Raw genomic sequence first — 6,000 nt, 5'->3', positions numbered from 1 at the left:
GCCAGTAGGTGGCAGTGGGCTTGCATGGCCTCAGCATCCAGCTGGCTGCCAGCTGGCACTGCTCCTGCCAGGCCTCCGGACCACTATCTCAGACCACCTGAAGAAGTCTCTCAGGAAAGAAACTCAGCCTGGGGTGGGGCGCGGGAGGGGAAGAAATTGGGACAGCGGCAGTTTCCCAAAAAAAGAAGGAAACTGTCCCAAGACAACTCTACAGAAGGCTTTGTGGCCATGTGCCTGCTCGGTCTGTTTTAGTTTGGGTTCAATGGCTTCATCCTTTGCACCTGCCCTTCCCCCACCTCATGGAGCCACAAGGCACCCCTGATGACAGACCAACCTAGAACAGCCCTGGCCAAGGACATTCCCCAGTCCCTAGGCCTTCCCCAGCCCCAGAGGTAGCCCTCCTCCGGGCAGATAGAGGAGGTGGGTGGGTGTATCCACTCTTTAGGTCTTGTTCCCTCCCATTCAACTGAGTTTCTGGCAGAACAGACCTCTGTGCAGGTGGCCATCAGGGCCAGGGGCCACTGTGTCACCTCACTGCCCCATGCCTCCCTGGCTGGTCTCTCCCTCCCCCTTCTGAAAGCCAGCTTGCACCAGCCTTGCATCATGGAGGGAGTATCACAACAGCCTTGCCTAGAAGCCCCTGCCTGGCCAACTGGCCTCCAAGCCTCTGGATTTCTCTTCCTCAGCCTGTTGCTCAGACTAGGGTCGATTAAGGTCTCTATGAGCTTTCTATGGCCACCCCAAGTGACTGTGGAGGCTAAGTGCTTTGTCAGGCCTATGTCATGGACTCCCCAGATATAAGACCACTTTAAGACCCATGACCTAGGAGCACCCCAGGAGACAGAGAACAGCCACCCCTGGGAACTGTCTGCATCCAACAAGATAAACTGAGACAGGCAATGGAGCCCTGTGCGTTTGCCCATCCCGATCCCCAACCCCAAGGGGCTCTGGTCCAGGTAGAAAGGGGTTAATGGCCAAACTGTATTCAACTTGTGCAGTGTGTGGTAGTCTTCCTCCATCCTGCACAGACTCCTCAGGCTGCTTCCTATCTGCTCCATACAGAGAAGCTGAGGGTCAGAGTGGTGTGAGGACTCACGGCCAGGTCTGACCCACACACGCTGACCCCAGAGCAGTAGTCAGCCTGGGAGCCCTTGCCACGGCCCTTCCAGGAATCTGGAGGACAAACCTTAAGTGGACCATGGGGCTGATTTTAATGTTTTCCTGATGTCTTGCTGGGGCCTGGTGCAGGGAGAGGTTACCAGGTCTAGGAAGGAGCTCTGTATGTTCCTCACCCTCCATCACCTGTGCAACACATCAGCGCCTTCCGCAGAACAGTTGCCGGCCACAGAGCCCCATTCATACTCCCCACACATCGGAGGCCCCTGGGGACTGGCCCAGGACAGCCGGTATGGAGTCCGATGGGGGTTGTAGCCATGGCCACATCCTCCAGCCCAGAAGCCTGGCACTTGCTCTTCCCTGCAGGGAGGGGCCACGTCCTGCTGCATTCCAAGCGCTGGCCTTGGCCCAAACTCCAGCCACGCCTGGCAGCTGCATCTGCTCCCGCACTGGCCCCGGAAATGCGGGCGCCATAGGGATAAACAGCTTCCTTCTCCCACTCCACATGGCCCAGGAGACTGCACTGTGGTTACCAAGGCTGCTGAAAGGTAGGACTATCTGCCTTGTGAGAAAGAGGTGGTCTGGCCAAGAATTCCGTGACCTTGGCTCTCTCTGCACCTCAGTTTCCCCAGATGTTACAACCAGAGTTGCTGGGGCTCTACATGATGAAGCTATCTCTGGCCACTGAAGGATGGCCAGTTGACCAGAAGGGTGGCAAGCCTCTTGAAGAATCAAGGCAACAGCTGGAAAGAGTAGGATGACAGGAAGGTCCAGTTATGTGTGAGACAGGATGACACTCAACTCTGTACCTCTGCCTGGCACCACTGCACACTGGACACCACAAGGCTTTAAGGAAGCTTACAGCTGTGGTCACAGCTGTACCCCTGTCTGAGCTCACAGCTACAGTGCGGCTGCCAGACACTGTGGGCAGCTAACCTACCACTACCACACCCCATGACCTCCGGACGATGCTGTTTCCGCAGTGGCCCTGCAGCCAAACCTCGGTGAGATACTGTACTTGCCACTTACTGGGCAAGAGTATGCGCGTCACCATGTGGCCTGAGCTTCCTGTTGCAACCTGGGTTTTTTTTTTTACCGTTGCCAGGGGTGACTGCATATGCAAGAGGCTCTCAAATGATCAGTTTACAGGTACAGGGGAGGGTGGGACCAGGTGGCCTGCCTGGCTTGGCATCTCTAGGTGATTGGGAATGCTGGGCAGACACACTCCTACAGGCTCTGGCAAGCACCAAGGCCCATATCCACCTCGTCACATCCCCATTGTCGCCTCCACTGGGAGAAACAGCACAGATGACTTGAAGCAGGGGAAATGGAGAAGTGACCACCACTTCGGAGCCCAGCCATGAGATGCACTGTGCTATCATGCAGACATTTGTCACTAGTCACATGATGAGAGAAAGGGTATTATGGACTGGATATCCTCCCACCCCCAGCTCCCCAGCCATTTGCTGACGTTCCCACCCCTATGTGACCATGCAGACATGGAGCCTCTGCGAGGGTATTTAAGGTAAATGAGGTCATACATGGGGCCCTAATCTGATAGGACAGGTGTCCTTATAAAATGACAAAGAGCTCCCAAAGAGTGCTTTTCTCGGCACACAGGAAAAGCCACAGAAGGACCCAGCAAAAAGGCAGCTGTCCATAAGCTGGGAGCTGAATTTGATAGCCCCTTGATTTCCAGCCTCCTAAATGGCCGATCTATTCTTTTTAAAGTAACTAGGCTTACTTAGTATGCTGCAAAGAAAGCAGGCATGGCAGTAACAGAAGAGGAAGAACTGACTCCTTAGGTGTCTGCTGTGTCAGGGCAACTGCTACCCTTCAGACCTGCAGTGGCTCCCAAGGCCACATGTCAAAGCTCTGGTCCCAGCTCCTATTGCTGCTACTGGGAAGTAGTGGAACCTTTCAGAGGAGAGGCAGAGAAGGGTCTTCAGGGCATGGCAGGGCATAGCATGAAGGCACCAGCAGGACCCGGGCTATCCCCTTTCTCTTTTGTGTCTTAGCCTTCAAGTTGGTGGATTGCTTTGCTGCATCCATCCATCCACTGCAGGCTCAAGAAAAATGAGGCCAACCATGGGCCCAAAGCTCCAAAACTAGGAGCCCAAGAGCCTGCTCTCTATGTAAGCCCATCAGTTCAGATGGTTAATGACAGTCTTTGAGTCATGGCAACAGAGACCACTAATGTCGGCGGCAGCAGAGTAAGAAAGTAGCTGTGCTGGGTTTGAATGTGGTCCTCTATGATACTCAAATTCCTAAGTTAATGGAGTTAGAGGTGCTAGTCAGGATTAGTGTGATCTTGGGAACAGGACTCCTTGGTGGAGTCAGTGGCTCTACAAGAAGAGGAAGAGCTCCATCTCACCTTGGGATGGCCTACACCACATTACACTGCAGCCTAAGGCCTCAGCAGACACCCAGCACATGCCAGAACCACACTTGTGGACTTCCAGCCTCCAGAACTGTGAGCCGAATGCACCTCTTCGTAAATTATCCAGTCTCGGGTACTCCGTTAAAGCAACACAAACGGGCTGAGACACCTGCAAACAATTCCTTCCTTACACTTATACCCCTAAAATGTGGCCACGCACCCCCTCCCACTAAGACATGGACATCTTCTCCACCCTCTAAGTCTGGCTTACTTTGATTAAAGGAAAGCGGAGGAAAGCTCAGATCCACTTCCCCTTTTGTAGTATTGCCTCTGTCACGAGAACAAATCCAAGCCAACCTGCTAGGTGATGAGATCCAGTGGTCCTTCCACCCTGGGCTCCAGTTGACAGTCATCCATTCCTGATGTATAAAAGCCTACAATCCACTGATAACTCCATAGCCTACACTATGGAGCCTCTGCTCAGCACAGAAACCCACCCTACAGAGCGTGGCCCAGATGATCAACCCAAAGAACTGTGAACTAAGTAAACAGCTGTGGTTTCAGGTCACTGAGTTCTGAGTTCACTTGTGGTACAGGAAAGGCTTCTGAAATAACCAGTTATCAGTGGAGGACACCAAGACCTGTGGGTCTCTGGGACCACTGGAGAGATGAACCCCAAATCCTTGAACCGCCATGGGACCCCTATGGGAACATGAGCCTAAACACAGAAGCAGAATGCCACACTCTCACCTCCACACATATGCCTAGCGCTTCATACCAAGATCAGACAGGATAGAAACCATCCAGGCAAGGTAGTAAAAGTTACAGCAGATTGCTCAATGGGAGCAATGGAAGCCAGGAGCCAGTGGGATAGCTTCCAAATGATGACAGCATAACCTAATCCTCAAATTTCCATGTTTTTGATATCTAGAGGTAGAAGGCAATTGGGGCTAAATTAGGTCACAAGGATGCCGCCCTTTAATGGGATTAGTGGCCTAAAAGAAGAGGGGAGACCTGAGTCAGCAGCTTGCTCAGTCTCACCATGTGATGTCCTGTTCCACGCTACAATGCAGCACAAGGCCTTTGCAGATGCCAGCACCACAGCCTTGAACCCCCAACCTCCATTCTTTGCGACTTAGCTAGTGTCATTATTAGCCCCAGCTGTCAACTTGACACAAACCTATTGTCAGCTGGGAAGAGGGGACCTCAACTGAAGGACTGCCCAGATTAGACTGGCTTGTGACCATGCCTTGAGGCATTTTTGTAACTACTCATTGAGGTAGGAGGGCCCAGCCCACAGTGGGCGGTGCCAACCCTAGGCAGATGAGCCTATGCTGCATAAGAAAGTTAGCTGAGCCAGCAAGGGGGACAAGCTAGTAACCAGAGTTCCTTCATGATTTCTGCTACATTCTCTTGCCTTGAGATCCTACACTGAGTTATCTCAATGATGGATGGCAACCATGAAATAAATCCATTCCTCCCCAAGTTGGCTTTGGTTAACAGAAAGCCACTAGGACTGCTGGTCTCCATGTTCAGTTATAGCCACAGAAAATGTGCTGAAACACCCATGTACACCTTTGTGGCAATAAAAGTGAGATTTAGACAAATTCACTGCTGGTTTCTCCAGCTTTTAGTTGATGTGGGGCTCATCTTCACTGTTAACTGGATTTGGAATCGCCTAGGAGATGCACCTCTGGCCATGTCTGTGAGTCCATTTGCAGAGAAATTTAACTGAGGAAGGAAGGCCATTGTGATGGCTATTCTTGGTTGTCAACTTGACTGCATCTGGGATTAACTAGAATCCAGAAATAGAGGGCACATCTGTGAAGGCTTTTTTGCTGGGTTTGAAGTAGGTGGATCCACTTCTAGTCTGGGTTTTGAGGCAGGAAGACACATGCCTTTGATCCAGATCTTGAGGCAGGAAGATCCGCTTTTAATCTGGGCTACACTTTCTTTGGAAGCCTGAGGACATGGAAGGCAGAAGCTCTTGCTCTTTGCCTGTTTGCCCTCACCTTGCCAGCAAGTCCAAGTCCATTCCTTTACCGCCATTAGAACCCACTTCTGGATTCCAGCGTATACTAAGACCAGCTGAGACATCCAGCCTGGTGGACTGGACAGTTACTGGACTCTTGGACTTCTGTTCACAGCTAGTCATTGTTGGATAGCTGGATTGCAGCCTGTAAGTCATTCCAATAAATCCCCTTTATATGTGTGCATGTATATATGTATATAGAGAGGGGAGATTCATTCTATAAGTTCTATTATTCTAGAGACCCCTGGCCAATATAACCACCCTGAATGTGGGAAGCACCATTCCATGGGATGAGGTTCAAGAATGAATACAGGACAAATGAGGGCCTGAAAAGATGGCTCAGCAGTTAAGAGCATGGGCTGCTCTGTCAGAGGATCCAGATTCAATTTCCAGCCCCCAACATGGTGGCAAACAAACATCTGTAACTCCAATTCCAGGGAATCCAATGCCCTCTTCTTGCTTTTCTGGGCAC

This window comes from Onychomys torridus, chromosome 10, assembly GCF_903995425.1.
Source record: "Onychomys torridus chromosome 10, mOncTor1.1, whole genome shotgun sequence".
Taxonomy (NCBI): Eukaryota; Metazoa; Chordata; class Mammalia; order Rodentia; family Cricetidae; genus Onychomys; species Onychomys torridus.
Note: the sequence above shows the minus strand (reverse complement) of the source record.